At 37.9% G+C, this 24,049-nt stretch overlaps 2 long non-coding RNA genes across 2 annotated transcripts in view; one reads left to right on the top strand and one right to left on the bottom strand.

Moving 5' to 3' along the window:
- The window catches only part of LOC137489012 (uncharacterized), a 97,797-nt gene that overhangs the window by 38,413 nt on the left and 35,335 nt on the right, over nucleotides 1–24,049 (bottom strand). The window lies entirely within an intron of this gene.
- Nucleotides 2,817–3,346, top strand: LOC147838461 (uncharacterized). The gene is made up of 2 exons (XR_015521775.1): nucleotides 2,817–2,974; nucleotides 3,113–3,346. It is a non-coding gene; the product is annotated as an uncharacterized LOC147838461 (long non-coding RNA).

Genomic DNA, 24,049 nt, shown 5'->3' with positions numbered 1-24,049 from the left:
TCGAAACATGCAATAAAACTGAGACCTAACAATATAAACAACATATATGTGTGCTAGGTGGTGTCAAGCGTCTGTCTTTGAGCGATTCAATTGATTCGTTCAAAGTTGATTCATTTAGGAACGAAACAATGAGCAAGTCGTTGAATTTTTGTTTTTAAGAACTTAAATTATTTAAAACTATTTATTCAAAAACACATTTTGAGTATGGAGGACAAGGAGTGCCGGTTAGAAATAAAATGAAGAATCAAATTATTGGTTTAATAATTGAATCATTAAAAGGTGTATAAATAAATCACAATTTAAATGGACAATTAATGAACAAATAAATCGACATTTAAATGTATTTATTTAAAATGTGTTTTTAAGTGTCATTTAGTAAAGCAATAAATCACTGCATTTAAATATAACTTTAACATTTATAAATAGACAGTTTTATAAATGTTTATTTAATTTATTTTTTAAAATGCTGATTAATTAAATAAAAACGTGAATTTATAAATCATTTAAAAATATGCACAATTTAAATAGCTTTTTAAAAAGGCATTTGGCAAATGCTTGTCTCTTTTCCTTTTGCTACATGTTTTCTCGAGTTGAAAATAAGTGAAGTTTATTCATAAACTAATTTCGAGAGGAGCACGTGATTATGATTGAACACGGCTGGTCCTGCATTAGCATGCTTGATCCACCAATCAGGCCATTCCTAACCACTATAAAGAGCCAGGGTTTTCTCACTACAGTCATCTTCGATTTGAAGAATACACTGCTCTGCATCAGCTGCTACTGCTACTGCTACTGCTACTGCTACTGCTACTGCTACTGCTACTGCTACTGCTACTGCTACTGCTACTGCTACTGCTACTGCTACTGCTGCTGCATCAACTTCTCCAGCTACAACTTCTCCAGCAACAACATCAACTTCTCCAGCTACATCAACTTCTCCAACAACAACAACTTCTCCAGCTACATCAACTTCTCCAACAACAACAACTTCTCCAGCTACATCAACTTCTCCAACAACAACTTCTCCAGCAACAACATCAACTTCTCCAGCTACATCAACTTCTCCAGCTACATCAACTTCTCCAACAACAACAACTTCTCCAGCTACATCAACTTATCCATCAACTTCTCCAGCTACATCAACTTCTCCAGCTACACCAACTTATCCAACTACAACTTCTCAACCTTCTACTTCAATTGCCTCACACAATGCAATCTCTGTGTCTTCAACCCAATTCTCCAACAAGATCACAGTAAAAACTCGATCACCATCCATGAACTTTGCCTAAACTCTCAATGCCTGCGATTCAAGCTGAACTCTCTTCTAGGGGTGCACCAGCGGTAACATACATGACACTTTTTAAGGGGAAGCCTCACAAACTACAACTAAGATTAAACATCCATCTTTAAAGGATGATTCTAGCGTGAATAGAATGACTCACCTCTCAATCAAGGTTGTAGACAATCCAATCCTTAAAACATCAGTCCACAACTTATGCATACATTGATAAACATCCATGTTAATCCTCCAAACTAGTCGCTGTGGTGCATTCAATAGAGTAGCATCTCCAATCATAACACTAGTTCTCTGGCAAACAAAATGGCCGCCAGCCTTTTTCTGCAACTTTGATTGACACTCCTTCGAGCCAATAGCTGAAAGGAGAAGCGTCACCATCCAATGAACTCTCAAAAATTTGAGATGGTCCCACCCTCTCTCATGACAAGCTCATGAATGATTATCATTACATTTACACAATTACTACTAAATAGTGACATTAATTTTAAGTTCAGGGTTCGATGTTGGCAGATGATAAATAAATACATAAATAAATAATAAAGAAAATAAATAATTATAAAATGTAAAAAAAAAAAAAAAAAAAAAAAAAAAAAAAAAAAACTGCCACATCTGATAGCAGTTTAACTTCTAAAAAGTTTACTCTGCTACTGAAAAACATTCAATGCATTAGGCATAGAAGTCCAATCGTAATATGCCCCAGTGACTCATGTCCATACACTTATAAGCCATAAGCTTATAATGGCAAGTTGGTTAGATGTGAAAACAGCAAAGAAACAAACTTCCTGCTTTGACTTCCACGAATGAGAGGAGGACATTTCTGACATGTCCGATGTTTCATCAATTGACTCTGCGTTAGATACAAACCAAGGGGTTTAAACTCCACTATAATTCCACCTACCCTGTCTTCAAGAGGTACATCAGGATCACTAGTCGAGCAGATTTCCCATTTAATATGCCATCCTTAGGAGGGACAAATGCCTACCTCTACTTTCTTTGCTCGTTGCGACAATGAGGCTTCGTACCATGCATTAACACAGGCACTTCCACACTTAGTTGCCCATGCTCTTATTAAGACGCCCCGCATGGTTATCAGCTAAAATAATTCATTGTGTTTGCCATACATGTACCATGTTGTAATGTCATTTCTGATTCTCTCTTGTTTTTCTCATTTCAGAGATCATGTCAGCTGGTTGCAGAAGCTGACCCTCATCCAACCTATTACACTCCACATCCATTTCTAAATACATTTACACTCTTTGCAAATGACACTTTTCCACTCACATAGCCCACACCCTCGATGCCATATTCACACTAGCCTTTATAATTTAAGTCTTCTGAACTAAGTATGACATTTCAATCCAACGATACACCTAACCATATCTGATCTATCTTCGCAGGATGAAGGGATGCAGGATGATATCCGTTCCCCCACACACCTGTTCTAAACAGGCCCGGATTGGCTAATCGGGAGGACCGGGAGAATTCCCGGTGGGCCGGTCTGTTTTTTTTTGGCCGCGAGGGCCGGTGTCCCTAGCTCCAGAATCTGTTGCTCTCAGCAGTGACACTTTTTTAATTCATTTACTTGACCACAGCTTTTTATTCATTATTTTACCACAACTTTTCTCTTTTGTTGTGGTCGAGTGGTTGGCACGTTAGGTTAAGACGCTGCGGACCTGGGTTCGATCCTTGCTAGAGTAATTTAGTGTTTTCATTTTTTGATAAGACATATAATACAGTTAGGGTTGTAGAACATTTGAAGTTCTAAAGCAGCCGTTTTCTCAAAAAAAAAAAAAAAAAAAAAAAAAAAAAAAAAAGACATGATAGTGCCATTAGAAACTGATTTGGAAATATTTATTTACTTATTTTAATATAGTCAGTCGTGAACTGAGGTGGGCCGGTCTGAGGCTTGAAACTCCAGAGCTGAAAAGGTGTCCCACTCCGGCCCTGGTTCTAAACCTCTTAGCATTTTTACACCACAGAAGAGCAATACCACCTCGGGGAAGCCCAGCCGATCCTCTCCAGCCAACTTCCACCATCATGCATTATTGGGTATGAAGTATGACTCTGTCATTTCCTTCCTATTTCCCTTCCTATTTAACATAGGAGCTCCTTCACTACCCTTCCCTGTTTTTCTAGCTTTAACTTTTTCTCTCCAAATTTAAACTATCCTATACTTCTATTCACTTTCATTCACCACAGCTCCGACCAATTCAGGGGTTGTCTTGAGTTTCAGTTGCTGCAACAGGAACGTTCTAAATGAGCTTGCATACACTTACAAATTTTCTAAATACCACTATCGTTGCACTCCCCGCACTAATACAGCAGTAAATGCTTCTGCGGGAGCACAAGTTGCCTCCATACTGGCCCACTACACCACTGCAGCCGCAGAAATGCTCCGCAGAGTTGCACACCCAAAGCACCACTGCTACCGCAGTGACCCTCTAGCATATGCCTTATTCACCTTCATCTTTACATATCACTAAAGGCAGTATTTAACGTCCCTGCGGGAGCACTCAAAACTTACTAATATCGACTGTTTAGGTGCTCCACTTAACTATACACCCCATTAACATCACTGCAACTGCAGTGACGCTCTAGCTGAGCCCCTTTTTCACTTTCATCTCTAAATATCACTGCTAATAGTACTTAGTATTTCCGTGTGAGACTCTAATACTGAGTACCACTGCACCTCTGCTCTTGCAGAGACGCTTTGCCGAGCCTTATTCTCCCTCTGCACCACTGCTGCAACAGTTAAGCTTTGCCTGAGCTGCAACTGCAGAGACGGCTGTTTAGCCTTAATTCTCTGCACCACTGATTTTATTGCACTTCTGTAACTGCAGAGAAGCTCTGCTGAGATTATTTTTTCCCCTGCACCAATGCTGCAGCAGTGACGCCCTGCCTGAACAGTCTTCCAACAACAGATATAAACTCTGTCATTGGTCCTCTAACACCTCTAAATCCTCAATTTGCCTCAGCCAATATTTCCTCAGAGAAGCCCAGCTGATTCTCGGTTGCAGACTTCAACCTAGTTTCCAAGCAGCACGACTCTGTCTGTTCTTCCTACTTTCTGTCTTAGTTGCATAGGACTCATTTTTACTAAACTTTCCTTTTTATTTTATTAAACTTCCCTTCTCTTTCTCTTCATAATTTTTTAATTTCACTTGCACTCATTCTCTGCAGCTCGGACTCCCACAGGGGTAGCCCCAAGCTCCCACTGCCACAGCAGTGAAGCTCTTTAAAAGCTCACATGTACACTTTTCAAAAAATTTTACCATTATCACACTCCGCCGCAATAATACAGCCGTAAAGGCGTAGCGGGAACTCGTATTGCTTCCATACTGACTACAATTACACCTCTACAGCAGCTCCACTTAATTACATTGCATTGTAGCATCAATTTATTCTCCATCACCACACTCCCCGCAACAATACAGCCATAAAGGCTTAGCGGGAACTCGTATTGCTTACATACTGACCACCATCACACCTTTACAGCAGCTCCACTTAATTACATTGCATTGTAGTATCAATTTATTTTCCATCACCACACTCCCCGCTATAATACAGCTGTAAAGGCTTAGCGGGAACATGTATTGCTTTCACACATATAATGCACCAGACTCTGAATACCTATGCACCCCTGCAGCCACAGAGTCGCTCTACTGTGTCTGATTCCTATCTGCTACACAGCTGTTAATCAGCTCTCCAAAGCGCACTTCCCTTTAGAAACTGACTTTCACCGCACCTCTGCAGCCGCAGAGACGCTCAGCCGAGCATCACTCCCCTCTACATCACTGCCGCAGCAGTGACGCTTAGCGAGCGCATATACACTTCCACTTAGCAATCCACTACTGATACACTCTCCAGCACTGCCAAAGCAGTTAAACGTCTCTGCGAAGGCGTATTTACCTTCCAGATACTGACTTCCATTGCACCTCTGCAGCAGCAGAGACGCTCAGCCGAGCATCATTTACATCCCCTGCACCACTGCTGCAGCAGTGACGCTCTGCTGGAGCTCATGCACACTTCCATTACACTTATACCACTTCTGTCACTCCCAGCACTGCTAAAGCAGTTAAAACGCTGCTGCAGAAGCGTATTCTTCCCCTTAGGACTGACTACCACCGCACCTCTGCAGTCGCAGAGACGCTCAGCCGAGCATCACTCCCCTCCACATCACTGCCGCAGCAGTGACGCTCAGCGAGCGCATATACACTTTCATTTAGCAACCCAATACTGATACACTCTCCAGCACTGCTAAAGCAGTTAAACGTCCCTGCGGAGGCGTATTTCCCTTACAAATACTGACTTCCATTGCACCTCTGCAGCAGCAGAGACGCTCAGCCGAGCATCATTTACATCCCCTGCACCACTGCTGCAGCAGTGACGCTCTGCTGGAGCTCATGCACACTTCCATTACACTTATACCACTTCTGTCACTCCCAGCACTGCTAAAGCAGTTAAAACGCTGCTGCAGAAGCGTATTCTTCCCCTTAGTACTGACTACCATCGCACCTCTGCAGTCGCAGAGACGCTCAGCCGAGCTTCATCCCCCCCTGCACCACTGCTGCAGCAGTGTCGCTCCACCGGAGCTCACGCACACTACCATTTATCCATACCACTACTGACACACTCCCCATTGGACTGCCAAAGCGGTTAATCAGTTAACCGCTTCTCATCTGCAGCTACAGCTCCGCAGAACCTTACAGCTTTATTTTCCATCACTACTATACTAAACCTTTACGAAACTCACCACATATGTTTTAAACCTTTACACTTACCCCACTTACTCTCCCGCTGGTCCTTACAATTAACAGAACCCGGGAGCACACATAGTCATACATAAGCACTTTCAGTTAATTTTTACACCCACACCAGTCTCTGTTGCTCCTCCAAGCTATTTCTGAATCACTTTTCAGCAGCCGGATATGGCATTAATCTCCTGTGCCTTTTGGGGGGTTCTTCAAATACGCGGCTGCTGTCCCGAGCGGAGCATTTTGGGGAGTTGTCGAGATCTACCTGAGCTCGAGGCTCCCCTCTCTTCCTCCAAACGGGAGGGAGCCCAGGGCTCAAGAACCTTCGAGCTCAGGGCTCTCTCCCGGGACAGCATGCCAAACTTGCTTATAATCAATCATCAGCTAAGTGTGAACTCTTGAAGTGAAGTTTATTCATAAACTAATTTCGAGAGGAGCACGTGATTATGATTGAACACGGCTGGTCCTGCATTAGCATGCTTGATCCACCAATCAGGCCATTCCTAACCACTATAAAGAGCCAGGGTTTTCTCACTACAGTCATCTTCGATTTGAAGAATCCCCCCTTCCACCCCTACCTTTTCACCTTTCCCTCCATAGGGCAGCACGGTGGCTCAGTGACTAGCACTGTCGCCTCACAGCAAGAACGTCACCGGTTCTAGTTCCTTAACAGGCCGGTGGTCGTTTCTGTGTGTAGTTTGCATGTTCTTCCCGTGCTTGCGTGGGTTTTCCCCGGGTTCTCCGGTTTCCTCCCACATTCCAAAAACATGTACAACAAGTTAATCGTTAAATCTAAATTTTAATACAGGTAATCTAATAATGCAGCATATCTTTTAATAGCCTTCAATCTTAATCTTTAGCTATTATAAAAAGGGGAGTTGTCGAGATCTACCTGAGCTCGAGGCTCCCCTCTCTTCCTCCAAACGGGAGGGAGCCCAGGGCTCAAGAACCTTCGAGCTCAGGGCTCTCTCCCGGGACAGCATGCCAAACTTGCTTATAATCAATCATCAGCTAAGTGTGAACTCTTGAAATCAAGTGTAAAAAAATGCCGCTGGACAGTCCACACGTGGTAGAAACCATCAACTTTCGCCTCAAGTCAAGCTAAACCCTCCTTCGCTTACAAATGAAAAACACAACTGTCATTGGACAGAGAGAAGACCATGGCTCATTTTAGCGGGAGTTTAAAGATAAGCAAAGCAACTGCAATGTCAGGGACTTATTAGCTTTAGCTGATTCCTGTTAAAGAAATTCTCATCTGGATTATCATTGTCTGTATGACAGTGCGGTCAGACGATTTTAGTCAAAATCAAAGTCTGATCTTAACACAAATACCACTACCCCAAAGGCATTTTGTCATTATATATCACAGCCCCACACTGTCTGACGATGAAATTTTACATAATAACAAAACAAAGAAAAGCACCAAAATAACAGGATTTATTTATACACCTTTTAATGATTCAATTATTAAACTGATCTGAGATTCTTCATTTTATTTCTAACCGGCACTCTTGGCACCCATATTTGAGATGAAAAGTGTCATTAATCAAAACAGCTCACCGGACACGTGATGGGTAATTGGACCCTGCCAGGATTTTTTTTTTTTTTTTTACAAAGGACAAACAATTTAACACTATTCAAAACTTTCCTTTCAGTTAAATGAAATATATTCTCTTCTTCTGCCCCTGCAGGAGATTAGTTCACTCAACTTGAACAAACCAACTGAGGTGTTTTTACGTGCGCACACACACATGCACCATTCAAGTCCTCTAGGAATGTTTGTACTTATGATTTGACAAGTCATAGTTATGACGTTCAAGGCATGTGCGTTCAAGTCACTTCCCTCAGCACAGGGAGGTGTACCTTCTTTTGATAAATTACAAGAACTTACAGTAGGGTTTGTAACTCTGTTTCTAGAAAATGAAGAGCAAAGAACTCACATCAGGTGTGTTTTAAGTTTTTACAATCTTAAAAAGCCAGAAGTACATTTGGCTACATTTCATCTTTAAAACAAATGTTATGAGTATGATGCCATTCTTTTTCATGCTTGCAGCTGACCGCTTAACTCCGTTTGGACTAGTGATGGGAAGTCCGGGTAATTTTACTGACTCGGATCTTTGAGTCTCGTTCATCAATATTTTTTCGAGTCATTTCATTCAATTTGCCAAAATATTATTAAAATGTTACGAATTGCTTCCAAACACATCTACGATAAGCTCAAAAGGTTGATCACACGACAAATAAGTCATAAATAGAATACTATAAGGAGAAAATAGTAATTCAATGTTTACCTGCTCTTTTGTCTATGAAGGTATTGTTGTCTCTTTGCTCAGCTCAACTCTTCGTGTCTTCAAATGTCAGTAATTCATTCATGTTACACTGACAGTCACATATAATCTTAACCAATGTACACAGTCTGAGTAGATAGGAGCCATGATAATTAGTTCACCTTTTAATTCAATTCTTTTTCCGGCTCTAAACGCATATCATTGGCCCGTGAGGAACGAATGACTCAAACCCGATAGAGGACTCGAGAGATGAACGGATCAATTCTTTTTCCGGCTCTAAACGCATATGATTGGCTTCTGCCTTTCCGCGATGAACGACTCAAGATTTGAAATGAACGATATCACCTGCACAAATGTGCGCACACGTGGATGAACGAATCACTTTCTGAGAGGACTCGTAGTTCCTGAGTCATATTGAAGATTCGTTCAAAATGAATGAATCGTTTATGAACGACCCATCACTACTTTGGACAGCTTTTTTGCCAATACCAGTTTGTTCAGTAGCTCGCCATGGACATCTGTGGACTTGAAACGCAGGGAGTAGTTGACCTCAAAGACAGGGTACGAGTCTGCCAAAGAATGGTTCCAGAAAGCAGGTGAGACAAAAACAAAAGCCAAAAAATTTTATAAAATAAGTAAATAACAGGGTGAGAATGTAGTAAAATCTTAAAACGTGGTAAAGATCAGTGGGCTTTTCTTTTTCTGGATTGCTTTTCAAAACACTGTCGGTTGGGTTTAGGGAAGATGGCGGGCGCTGGTCAATCAGTGCTTTTTGAAAACACTGTTGGTTGGGTTTAGGGAAGGGGTTGATTGGGTTAACGCTCAATTGGTCAGTTAGTCAGTCACTTGATAGCGGCCTCTGGTGGATTTACGTGAGAAGAGCAGGTGCAAATAAGCTCTAGCGAGAGAAATTTGGGGTCTCAAAAAGCATTTACAGCAGCCTCTGGTGAATTGGCGAAAACTTAAACTGAAAAAAACCTTGCTGCTGGAAAGTATTTGGCGCTCTTCAGAAATGTATACAAGGGTACGTTTTCAGAATGAGCCTGGGCCGCAGTTTTAAGTATTTCCAACTGAAATGGAATATTGAGTAGGGGATAGGGGTTTTATATTTTTGAGCTCCTCTCATCCTTCACTCGCAGTAAAAATAAGGTCAGATGGGGCGTGGCTAATCATATTTCCCCCAAGCCATCAAACTGACGTCATCAATATCATCCAGAGCGCAGAAAAAGGGTCGGATATAGATTTAAAGGTTACCAAAACAAACTTTTTTCAGTGGATTAACTTGCACATATTAACTATTAGTGTACTAACTACATGCGACAAGATTCAGTGACAAGCAAGTTGCCGGTTCGCACCAATCATAAAGCGAAACAACTGAAACATTTAAATACCGTTTATTTAATTATCAGACACTGCCCTCTCAATGTAATGGTAAGGATTATAATCCAATCAATACATTTTAAACCTATTTACCATTATTAAAAGTACATGCTGTGTGACTGATGTTGTTGAGTCACAGTTTTGACTTTCATTTTCAAACCGTTTGATAGTTATTTTATTTTCAAGATCTGAGGTAAACTATCTGCTGCTCCTTTCAATTGTTGCCATAAATTTCAGGTAAATTGGTGTTCAAACTCACATTGGTCGCATTGGACATTAAATAAAGCACATAATCTTTACCTGAGGTGATCATTGTCCAAGTAGTTTGTGCTGTTTTTTTTGCTGCGGTGTTGGAAACATAAATAAAAATATAGTTTCTACTGGAAATAGAGATGGAAATATAGTTTATAAAATAGAAATTTTAGATGTTACTGTTGTAGATGATTAGGACAAAAACTAGTTTTAACATGAAAAAGACACCTTTTATTGTGTGTAGTGGCACATGTAGTTAGAACAATGTGTAATACTAACAATGTGTGCTAAGCTAGCAAAATAGACATTGTAAATATGGTATATTTGCAGTTTCCCACCCAAAATAATAACTTTATTGTGGTGTCCTTTTGTGCTCAACTCATAAATGTGATTTATCTGACATGACTTGAACACACCAACAGACATGCACGTCCACACAAACTGCGCTAATAAACACCCTGTGATAAGAGTCACAGCATGCAGACCTGCAGGCTTTTGACAGGGTGATTAAGAACACTGTGTACATGCTCACGTTTGCATCTACACACACACACACACATACACAGGGCATACACAGCATAAATACATACTTTCCTCTAGGAGAGCTTAAGAAATATGCTGCAACTCAAGACTTTCTGCCGTTGCAAAACGTTATTGCAAATCAAATAGGCAACGTGTACAGACTACTAGGCATACTGAATGACGATATTTCATAAATAACGTGTAGTTCATACCGCCAACCTGATTTAATCAAGGAGGACATGTTCCTGGATTAACACCTTTGTTGATCCTAGAACAACTTTCCAATCAGCCAATCAGAATTAAAGGATATGTTTATCTTTTATGTTAAGTTTAGGCTTATGGTTAGGTTTATGCACTTCTACATGACTGCTATCTAACGATTATTCCCCTCTGATTTTGGGAATAATTTACAGTTGTCACGATCACCAGCGATCTAACAACCAGAGATCGCTGGTAAACACTTCCATTCACATGAACTACAAATCTGCCAGTTTATGGACTGCAGATCCCAATCATGCAACACACACTCACCTGCTCCAAGTCACCATTGGATTACTTGAATTATAAGAACAGCACAAACACACACAATGTGGCTGAGACTTGTCTACTGTTTTAATGACACTACAACGTGGTTTCCTTAGTCTTGTTTTGCCGCGTTTTTGATCCTCGCCTCGTTTATTTGTTTAATCCTGTTTGCCGCCTGCCTTGAGACCATCTGCTTGTTATTTTGCTTACAACTCTGAATTGCCTGTATATATGCCCCTGTGTTGACCATTGCTTGCCTGACCATCCTAATAAACCTGCATTTGGATCCACACCCAGTGTCAGTGTCACTTTCTCCCAGTACAACAGTTCTGGTTGGGTTTATGGGTAGGAAATAGGTGATGATAGAACAAAAATGATGTTCTAGGATCTACAAAGATGTTAATCCAGGATCACATCGTACCTGGCAAAATCATGACGTGCTACTTCATACAGTATATCAACAGTTAAAATGAATGAAATAGGCAATCAACATTTAATTGCATTACAGAATTTACATGTGTTGCTCGCCGATGCCATTTCATGTTGTTTTTGCATTGTACAGTGTGTCTTTAACATATTAAATATTAAACATTTGGTTGGTGAGGGAATGAAAATTAGCTCTTTAATGTTTACATTATTTATATATTTTGTATTTTGAACAATATTCATAATATTTATAGACTAAACAAAATATGTTTTAAAAAACTAAAGAGCATATAGTGCCTTTCCTGTATAAAAGTGTGGAGTCAACATAAGATTAACTAACTATAGATTAAAATAAAAACAGTGAAACGTTTAATTTCTACATTATTTTATATAACTCTAAATAGATTAAATATGTCGCTTGCAAATACTGTTACATGTTGTCTTTTACATTTCTTTAACTCGCAGTGTAACCAAATCTCCTTGTTAAGTAAACTTTAAAAGTTATTATATTACTATATATATTATATTAAATTATATATTTGAACATTATTAGAGTGTAGAGTGTGCTGCTTCCTAAAAACTTAAAACAATAATGAAACAAATTTGGGAAATACAAAACAAAAGTATACGACAAAGTCTGAAAAAAAAAAAAAGTTGAGATTACGTGTGATGTTGTTGACCCATAAAACGACTTACGCTGACCCAGACGGTACCAAACGGTTCCCAGCTGGCACAGTGGGACAAAACGCCACAATGAACCACATGAAAGTGAAAATCCTAAAAATCCTACACCTATCAAGAGCAGACTTTGATCCAGACTCACTGTTAATGGTCGCAGGCAGCGTCTGTATAACACGCACAGCTCCTCTGGCCACACAGGTAGATAAAGAGACCCACTACGAGCAGTTAAAAGTGCCATGTGAGAGCAGTTTACGTGACAAAGCTTTTATGAGAAACCTCAAATACCTAGAAAAGAGTGCAGGATAAAGAACGAATGCCCAAGCCTGACCTAAAAAAAAAATTAAAACAGTCTAAGCTGGTCAACAAGGTACAATACAGCGGGAAAAATAAGTATTGAACATGTTGTGTTTTTTCCTGAATATTTTATTTCTAAAGGAGCTGCTGATGTGGAATTGAACTCGATTTTGGTAAAAAAACAAACAATATAAACATAAAAATAAAACAAAAATAAACATATCAGAAAAAACTTGTTGCGTGTAACAAATGAAATGACACAAGAAGAAAGTACTGAACTACTGAAATGTATTTAATACTTTATATAAAAGCCTTTTTTTTGGTGATGAGATATGGAGAATGAAGTCACAAGAAATGCTCAGGTGTGAGCTGTTCACAGGGCTCATCTATTAAATCTGATCTTTATTTTGTATTTTCTATTGGATTCAGATCGGGTTATTGGCTAGGCCATTCTACAGCTTGATTTTCTTTTTCTGAAAGCATTTGAGAGGTTACTTGGCAGTGTTTTGGATCATTATCTTGATGAAATCTTCACTTTGGTTTCGTCTTCATCATCTGCTAAATGTTGGACTGAAGCAGCTAATATTAATTTGACATGAGGAAGGGCAGAAAGTTGCTGAATAACTACTGAGAGATTTCAGCTGCTGTGTGGGTCTTCACTGCCTTTCTACACCTCCCTTTCTTCATGTGTTCAATACTTTTCCCCTGTGTCATTTATTACACATAACTTAATTTGTAAACTAATTAGATTCGCTTTCTTTGCATATATGGATTTCCTTGGTTGTTACCAACATCCGGGAAAAATTTCAAGTCAAGGGCACCTTTAGAAACATGTTTTCTGAGATAAATTTTGACGTGTTCGATACTTATTCATCCTGCTGTGTGTGCATCTATAATTAGAGATTCATTTTTGCATTTCAGAACATTTAGCTGAAGAACTAACGAAAATTATTTTATATATCTTATTGAAAACAAACTTTATAAACTCTTTTTTTACTTTTAACAAAGAAAAATATATATTTTAGTAATATTTCAACTCTTATGCTAGTTGAATAATAACAAAGTTGACCATTTTTTAAGTTTTTATCTCACTTGCTAGCATAAATGCTAAGAGCAAATGGCAGTAATGAAATCACAATAAAAGACGATTAAAGGATCCACAGGGTGATGGATGAACAATTTGGGGCTTGCGAAGCTGTTCATTGATAGTTTTGCTCCTCAGCGTTTGGGCTTTCAGCAGTGAAAATTAAATCACACTGAACTGAACTAAACTGAACTTCAGCTCTGAAAACTGGACTAACACAGTTTCAATTTAGTAGAACTTCCATTTTAAGCTTCTTTGACACAATCTACATTGTAAAACTTGAGCTACAGAAAGTAAGATGAATTGAATTGAATTAATTTTTTACATTTTTAATAAAGTGGTAACAGTATTGACGTTTTACTAAATAAGTATTGGTGCAAGAAATATTCAGGTGAAAATGTTTTCTCAGGAGCACAAAGGCCATTTGGTGCTTCAGATCTTATCAGTGAGGGGGAAATAACATAATTTCCTGTTCCTTACATAGCTGTCGGAGATAAAGCCATCAATTTAAAGGCAAAGTATGGAATGTTAACATAGTTGACAAGGTATTTATAGACACAATTTTATAAGGTAAGTGTAATTTTTAAACAATGTAATGTTGTCGATTTCAGAAAAGAGCTTTTAAATAGGAAATAATGCATGATGGAAAAATACACTGATAAGAATAAGAATTCAGTTTTTAGCTTTATAACACACATAGTTGCAGAAAACATTATATTTTTATGGCCTGTAACATGTTGTGAACCATTTCACCTGATGAAAAAGTAATTTATACATGCTACACTCCTTTTGAACCGAAGCAAAATAGTTGCAACCAATTCAAATAGGCTGTATTTAAACAAAACAAATTAAATTTAGTAATGTTCAACTTAATTTGTTTGTTTAAATTCAGCCCAAATAAAGTTTACAACCACTTATCTTTAAAAAAAATTGAGTTAATCCAATGAATCATCTTTAAATTCTTTTTTTTACTGCAGTAAAGTACTAATCTGTTGTGGTATTTCACTATTCCTATGGTTATACAACTATAGTAACAATTAGGGTTGTTCATATACCCATACTAATATTTGAAATATTCGCCAATACTGCAAAAACTCTGGCATCAATATCGGTGAGTATTTGAAACCATAAACCTATCAGATAACATCTTTGTAAATGAGACAGAGTATGGCCACTAGTAGCGATGCTTATACTGACGTTTAACAGCATTAACAACATCAGTATGAGCATCCTTACTAGCGGATATACTGTATGTCTCATTTAAAAAGATGGTATCAGATTGGTTTATGGTTTCAAATACTCACTGATGCTTATACAGCATATACAAAATTACCCAGTAGTAAGTATTCAATGGCTAAATATTACACTACAATCCACCACAGTTTACTGTACACTCAAAAAAAAATGCTGTTTGTTCAAACTACTTGTTTAAAATGGGCTGCAACAACACAATTCTTAAGTTTTTTTTTAGGGGGGACAACTTAAAGTGAAAGTTTACTACTGTTTTTATTATAGTTTGTTAGGTCACTATACTGTTAATTCTACAGCATTCTATAGTATGCATTCCCTAACAACCATACTATAATACATGCAGCACATAATACACTTAGCTTTAGTATGTATATAAAACCTGTATTACCCCTAGTAGTCTAGTTTGAGTATGTAGTCAGTGGATATTATTGGGGGTTTTACGCTGAGGGGGCCGTTTCACATTGAAAGCAAAACAGCTAGCGAGAGGTTTTACAGCTGGTTTGGAGACATAAATATCTCTCTCTCACTCTCTCTCTCTCATTCTTGTATTGCCTATAGTTAATCACGTGCAGTTCTGCCGACAGCTGGCCGAAAGCCAGACTGCCAGACCTCAGGGAAATGTGCAAGTAACCGGATCTACTTTACAACGTGTGTATATTCACATCTGTATATATGTGTGTATGTTTGAGTGTGTGTGTGTGTGCGAATGGACCGACCCAAGGTCAGATTTCACATGTCGGCCAGGGACGGTTGTAACGCTCTCGGCTGATCCAGGTAAACACAGGCACAGTTTTTCTCCATCTGGTTCCAGTAAAGCTGACGCCGGCACTACAATGAATGATTACACCTCCATCGAGGGCACCAGTCCAAACACAACCTTTCGACAACACGGAGGAGAGCGAAACACATGACGTAAAGCACATGTTTGCAATCAGGCCTTTCTTTCGAAGTTCGCTTTTCCCGAAGGAAATCACTTTAATTGCATTTTGCAGGTAATTCAAAAGCCCGTCTTGATCAAACGCGGCTGTTTTTCGCAAAATAATATTTGAAAAAAACACATTACCTACTGTTTTTCGGCTAACGACATCATCTGAGAAATCTAATACGGTCTTGATTGTTTATGATTTTAGAATCGTAGGCTCTGTTTTCCAGCGTTCTGGGATTAAGATGTATCAAATGCATCTCTTGGGACCACTTGCGTTGAGATTACATCAAAACCCTTCAATCTATTTCCATCTCTGCATCACTTTAACAAGAGCGCTTTTGAATGCACAAACCCATGTTACAAGGCTTACAGGTAATCAGAACCAACTGTGGTTTGAGGAAAAGCAACCACTAACTGGTTCATCAATGCATGAGGCCAATGAAGCCTTGATGGTCCAAGCCAATGGGACATCTACTGACAAAAAGCAGACCAGGGAGTGTACTACATAAATGTATTATATAAGCTCTTAATTTAATATACAATAAATTAGTTCACAGTTTTTTTTTTACATTTGCTATTACAGAAACAAATTTTAGCTTGATTTGGGATTCTTCATTCTAATTTACAAAAATGTATCTTATTTCTAGTTCGGAAATTCCAAATAGTGTCATCAAGTTCGACCATCCCCTCTCGCGTCTAAACAAAATGGGTAAAGAAAATTAAATTTAAATTTCAGAGTCACATCTGCCTGTATATTGAGAGCTTAAAACTCTTTTCGGCAGACATATACTGTCTCGAGTTCGCCACTAGATGCCTTAATTGAAAAGAGAAAGGCTGCAAAATTATGTCTGGAATTGCCTACTACTCAGTAGGTAATTAATTTTAATTTAAATGTACTACTCAGCCATTAGAAAAGTACAGTATGAATGTCATTAGTATAAATTAAACTCTGACATACTATATCCGCCATTTTGTCATCATCATGTTACCTACTTGCGTCAGTTGTTGCGTTTCCCTCCAATTCATGAATTCTCTTGCGGCAAATCATAAATAGCATAGCATCCATGAGATGCACACCTCAGAATCTTGCCGAAAGCAGAAGATCATCTGGGTACTTCTCGTATACTGATTTTTAAATTCTATGAATTCAGACATATTACTCACCTCGCATACTGATTTTAGCGTACTATATAGTATGGAAGCATGTGATTTCAAATGTAGCCAGAGATGTCCACTAATCTTAAAACTCCTGCCATTCTGCATGTTTAGGAAAACCTTAATCTTAATAGTTGACAGCTCTTGGAAATCCAATGTAGGTAGGTGCTAAAGTATTCCTTCAGGGAGTCTTTCCTCTAGGAGTCTTTTTACCATTAGCTTTAAATAATTAAATTAATTAGCTTTTAGAATTTTGAATTTAGATGTGGGGTTAAAAAAAAAAGTTAGGAGAGTTTTTAGTTTTTTTTTTTGTCAAGTTAAAATGTTTCAGTAATACCATTTGCTATCTCTTTAAATTTCTTCTGATTGTTCACACAGATGCATTGATCTTCACATGGAATTTAAAAAACATGTGTGTGGTGCTTCAAAACACACTAGACGTGAGTATAACGATTGCACATGTCCATTAAATGCATCTAAACATACTTCATGTGAACAGCCCTTTATGTATTCCACGCAGGTATTTTCAACTGTCACCTTGTTAATAAACATTACTTGAAGGAATGTGATGACTTGCTATTTGTGGACTGGAGTTCTGTCAACAAAATCACCACACCAGAAGAAATCGCATCCATTTCAAAAAAACGTCGTCGACACTAATTTATATATATGTACATATTTGTAATTCGCTTGTAAGTGTGGTTTATTTATAAACTGATTTTGAGAGGATGACTTGTTTATGATCAACACAGCTGGCTCCTCATTAGCTCCGTAATCTGCCCTATAAGATGATTACGGAAGCATTATTTACATTTAGACATTTACATTCAGTCATTTAGCAGACACTTTTATCCAAAGCGGCTTACAAATGAGGACAAGGAAGTAATTTACACAACTATAAGAGCAACAATAAATAAGTGCTATAGGCACGTTTCAGGTCTGTAAAGTCTAAGAAGGAAAGCATTAGTAATTTTTTTTTTTTTTTTGAGTACAGTTAGTGTGATATCCAGAGAGGCAATTGCAGATTAGGAAGTGAAGTGGAGACTAAATAGTTGAGTTTTTAGTCGTTTCTTGAAAACAGCGAGTGACTCTGCCGTTCTGATGCAGTTAGGGAGTTCATTTCACCAACTGGGCAGATTGAACGCGAGAGTTCGGGAAAGTGATTTCTTCCCTCTTTGAGATGGAACCACGAGGCGACGTTCATTCACAGAACGCAAGTTTCTGGAGGGCACATAAATCTGCAGAAGTGAGAGCAGATAAGAAGGAGCAAAGCCAGAAGACCTTTTGTAGGCAAACGTCAAAGCTTTGAATTTGATGCGAATAAAATTATAAATAACCAGAGTTTTTTACTCCAGTTCTCTTCGTCTTGAAGCTTCCCCCCTTCCACGCCTACTTCCTCCCTTTTTTTGCCGATAGGGCGGTACGGTGGGTGAGTGGCTAGCACTGTTGCCTCACAGCAAGAACACCGCTGGCCCAAGCTAATATTGGGCCAGTTGGTGTTTCTGTGCGGAGTTTATACGTTCTCCCCGTGTTCGCGTGGGTTTCCCATAGGTTCTCCGGTTTCCTCCCATCGTCCAAAAACATAAACCATAGCTAATCGACTAAACCAAATTATCCCCCAAGACAACCATACAATTCTCGCACAGCGACAAGCAGGGGAGTTCTCGAGACCTACCTGAGCACGAACTTCCCTCTCGCCCTTCTAACGGGAAGGAGCCCCGGGCTCGAGTATATTCAGAGCTCAGGGCTCATTCGCAGGACAGCATGCCAATTACGCTTTATAGATTATCAGTTAAGTGTGAACTCTTAAAATTGTATAATATCGGTGACATAAAAATCATACTTTCGAACTACTGTGTACACAACCTTTACTGTGTTTGTGCTTGTCCCACTTATGTTTAATTAATGTGTATTACACAATTTCAAACATTCCTGTATTGCGTGTTGACACAAACTATAATAGCAGCATTTTCAAAAATGCACGCTATCAAACCCATTTTCAAAATTATGCGTGTTCAGTTGTCATGTACAGTATATACAAACAGGCAATACGCTTTTGGCTGAAAATGTTAAATTGCAAATGGCCTCTTAAATGCTATGGCTTAAATTGAAAATGCATTAGTGTTAATGTAGCCTAAATGTAAAGCTGCATTCACACTAGTGTTTGAGCCTGCAAAATTATGTCGTATGGCACTACGAAAAGAGGGGAATTAAACTTAAATAAAGCTAGCAATTGGTCCATGTTTTTAATTTCTGTATAGAGAGGTCATGTTTTGAGATTTGATTGGTCTTACACAATCATGTGATGGAATTTTGCAGGTCAGAGTGCACCAAGCTTGAATTTCGCAATGCAGCGAACTGCGAAACTTGTCGCATGAGATTGCATTTTCAATCTGTCGCATTCGTATGCGTATGAATGGAAGTCTATGGGGCGAAAAGTGCAGTGTGACCTTGGCTTAATGAGTTGCTGTCATGCGATTGGCTGATTAGGTATTAGCATTAGCAATCAGTAGAACAGGTCTGCCTAATAAAGAGGCGGGTGAGTGTATACACCGTATCTGTGTAGCAGCAGATGAGCCAATTTCCAAAAGACATTTTTCCATCAAAGCACATGTTGCTATATGACAATGCAGAGCAGTCATTATCATCTCACTTTCATTATCATAACTCCCAGGCTATAATAAACCCCAGCAGGGAACACGGTCAGATGAATACACACCCTCTAACTTTCTCCAAATGCAAATCTATAAGCATGCAAACCATTTCATTAGATGTTTACGCTTATTTTATTCATGATATGTCCATAAATTTACATGAAATGTATAAAAAGCCCATAAAAAGGTTGAAAATGGTGCTAAATATGTGTCATTATCCTACGAAATTTAACCTCTTTTGATTTGGGGTGAAAAACGATGAAACATAGCAGGTTCTGTGCGATCCCCCCTACATAATTCAGCATAAATCACACATCCAATGGAGTTCTCAAAGAAAGAAGGTCAACCGTTGATGTTCAGAGATGTCACACAATAGACAATTCACTTTTTTTTCAGGGCATAAAGTGGTGACATTCTAGCCTGTAAAGACCCAGATATGTCACAAATGTGATATTTTGAAGAAAATGTCATCTCTTAACTCAATCCAGTTCCACTTCAGTGGCTGCGGGTTGCTTCCAGATTGGTTTTCTATAGAAGATTCTGTCAGTCCGAGTAAACGTTATGAAGAATGTGTGACGCCCCTGAGCCAGAGCTGCATTGACTTTGAGCGGGTTTATGATGGAACTCTGGATTCCTCATTGGTTAAGAGCAGAGGATTTTGGAGGAATTCTGACCTGCTATTGGATGTCGAGCTGAATGCTGAGAAATTGTTGCGTGCGAAGCCACAGGCACATGCTGGTGACATACAGTATAGTTCAGAATGTTTTCTGTACATTTTCATAAATGTGTCATTGACAGATTTTTCTTTTGCATAAAAAAATGCAATTTTTATATTAAATTAAGACAAAAATATACCATGTTTTAACGTCAAAAGAGTTAAGAAAGCAAAATTTGGTTTAATAACCCTGATATTCAAATGCAAATATATATATATATATTTCAATGTTTGTTTTTTTTAAATCTGCAAAAATGTCAACAATTCTGTTTTTCTGACAATCTGGGCTGCTGTGTGTATATTAATAAGGAAAAAAATTAACTTAAATGATTTTAGCAAATGGCTGCAATATAACAATGAGTTAAAAATGGACCGGAAAACTTTCTGTACCCACTGTTTATTCCAAATCAATAAAAAGTATATTAGTTATAAATATAACCACAGTATCAAAAAAATAAGAATTGTAATACAATATTAAAATGTAGTTTATTTACAGCATGTTCCCGGTGTAAACAGCATGTTCAGTCAGTATAAATAAAAAAGTTTTTTTTTCAACTTTAATCAAAAGATATTGTCTACTTCATTTCTTTTTTATGTTGACTGGAAAAAAAATATATACAATAATTGTTTGGCTTTGTGTTTCAAAGCAAGTCATAGTTAAGCCTTGAACTGCTAAATGGTTGACCATATTTTGACTGTTTTAAATAATGACTGTTAAAGTCATTTAAAGAAGTAGTTTAAATAATGGTTTAGAGCTTATATAGCTTTGTTGGTTTACAGAAAAATCAAACAAACATAATTCTGTTGCACTACTACACTTGACTTTGGTTCTACTGTAAAAATAAAAAACAAGAAAATTTGTTAAATGAGAATCTAAAATATTTTATGGAATACTTCAAAAAATAAAGATTATTTTGATATAAAAAAATAAATCTTACACTTCTTATTTTCAGATTTTCACAGTATTAATTCTGGTACTTTTACCATAAACCAACATATTAACCATTTGGTAGAGGCTGATATTTTAGAAATTATGGGATGTGTCGAAAAAGAAAAAAGAAGAAACATTAAGTGTGTTAACTAGAAACATTAAGAGTTAAGAAATGCAATCCATGTTTTTCTTGGTGTGGCAGTTAAAGGGTTAAAATAATTTGTTTTTCTTGTGTACATTTCTATTTATTTTACATTTCTTTTTACTTTTTAAAGTAAGTGTCCCTTTGGGTTATGTTAAATTCATCAGCACTAATTATAATACAGAAAAACGTGATTTAATTCAACTTTCAGCAAAAAGCAACATTTTTCACTTCTAAAATGTAAAAAAAAACACAAACCAACAAACCAATTAAAACCAAGCATTTAAAACAAGTGCCGCCTACATTATTTCATACAATTATTTTAGCTTCACTCAAGGATATGCTGGATTATTTAAACCCAAATATGAACCATTAGGTTAAATTTGGTCCTATTATTTACTTTAAAAAAATACCCAGAACCTGGGTTAGTCCGTATTACACCCTGAAAAGGGTTAAAATAATCCAGCCTTTTTTAGTGTTGAAAATGTATTGTATCGTAGAAACTATAAACAATATTATCCAATAACAATGCAGCTTTTTTTAAGAAACCCAATTTAAATACAGTATTCAAAAACAAGCCCCACCTACATTTTATCAGATCGTTATTATTATCCAGTTATCCAGATTTACAAAAATTTAGCAGCTGCACTTATTCCTGGTATTAAGATGTGTTTTTATGAATCCATTCAGAATTGAACGATCTCATGTTTATTTTTGCCCCCAGCACCGCCAATTTCCTTCCCTTACTCAAGCAGTTGTTTGCCATTTAACCAATTTGGCACACACTTGTTTTGTTTGCGCTCTGAAAAAGGCGTGTGCTGACACACGGATTATGCAAAGTCACATCAGCGCATGCTAATATCGCCCGAATGCATTATGATAAAGATGGGGGGAATTGCATATTTCTTTCTTTCATCTTCTAAAGCTGAGGTGCCTGTCAGCAGTGCTGAGCAGAGGATTGTGGGTTGGATTGTATAATGCAGTGGTGACAGGGAAAAGGCTTATGAAAAATCGTTCAGGCTCTCGTTCAGGCCTCGTTCTGTCCATCAGGTGTGAAGAATGACAAGAAAACCTACAGAGTGTGAAACTGCTAAATCTAGCTTGTAAACAAACAGATGGTAAATATTTATAATGGATAACAAACACCACAAATGTCACTCATGGGTATTAACGTACTAGAACTGACAATAAAACTGGTTTAAGATCAAGGAATTCCCAATGTTTTTCTGATTAATAAGCTATATTGTTAACGTTTTTGACAACATGTCAGATTTTAATTGGATCGTAAAGTAAGTTATTTTATTACTTTTTAGTGTAATATTTCCTCCTTTTTTATGTTTTGATGGATTAGTTGCTAATTTGAATGAATTTGTATGTTTTTATTTGTGTGTTTTTGTCGTATCAGTGTAATGTATCAGTGACTTTAACGTTTAGGAGGCGGAGTTGGGGGTGGGGCCTCATTTTTTTTGGAAACACTAACATTTATTTTTATTAGTGCTGTCAATCGATTAAAAAAATTAACTAATTAATAGCACCTTTTTAAAAAATTATCGCGATTAATCGCGATTAATCACATTTAAAATACTGAAACTTGTAATTTTGGCTATTCAAATGTAAAATTAATGTAAACGCAAGACAAAAACTATTTAAATTCAAAATATAATTGTTTAATAGAATTTTTGTTTAACTTGTAACACAGATTTCTTCATGTAAACAACATACCCACAATAAACCATCAAGATCCTGGCTTGACAGCCATATTTATTAAAGAAATTAAAACAAAGGCATGTTTATGACATTTAAATTTCAAAACAATCAATGCCAATAAAGAAAACATTGATTTCCATGTTGGATTCTAAGTGGACTGCAAAAAATGCCAAAATACAGGAATTGCAGATATGGAAAAGGAAAAATTATAATAATAAACTATAGAATACAAACAGTTGCACTCATTGTAAAGTTTTATTGCTGTGAGTTGAGAACATTAGTTATAGAGTAGAAACAATTTTGCTTAATGCTCCTTTACATTCATCCAGTTGCTAAGACTAGGAGTATCCCGCAAGTGCACAGAGACTCCCAAATGCCCGCAAATGAATGATAATTTCTCGCAAATCGGTCGTTAAATACATTGTACACCCCTCTCCCCCGCATCCCCCCTAGCTCTTCAGGTAGCCTATGTCGCGCGCAACTCACCCCCACCGTCCTTCAGGTACATCTTGCACGCACACGCCCCTACTCGAATACGTCGCTCACTCCACCCCTGACACCCCTCAACGGGCCTGATACAGACACACACACAACGCGCTGCAGACATTTTGGCCCCAACGGCCTTCCATACTGGAGCAACTCCCCTCAGATTCAACACGCATGATCACGTTCATCAAATTTGTTTAAACTTAGCATCCTAACGTATTACTGTATTTCACAAGGATTCTGACACAACAACGCGAAGCATACGCTTTCATTGCGTTTAATGAGGAAACACGCTAAACTTGGAGGGCTCATGCTGAAAGGCAGAATAATGCCCTGTCTTTGACAGCTCGCGACTTCACCAGAGATTAAGATTATACTCTTATTAAAATTCTACCGTGTAGCCTAAGCAGTTGATTTTATTACCTTAAAGAAACACAGAGTCACGAAATACGGAGGATTTTCTTTCTGTTCGCCATGCGGTATCAACTTACAACAGAAGTCGAAAGTTAAAAATGAAACACATGAAATTGCATGAAACTCTGGATAACCTGTGATGCGACTAATTGTTTTATACTGAAAC

The sequence above is a fragment of the Danio rerio genome, chromosome 22 (assembly GCF_052040795.2).
Source record: "Danio rerio strain M-AB ecotype USA chromosome 22, GRCz13ab, whole genome shotgun sequence".
NCBI lineage: Eukaryota > Metazoa > Chordata > Actinopteri > Cypriniformes > Danionidae > Danio > Danio rerio.
The sequence above is the reverse complement of the archived record's forward strand: the minus strand, read 5'-3'. Positions and strand labels throughout refer to the sequence as shown.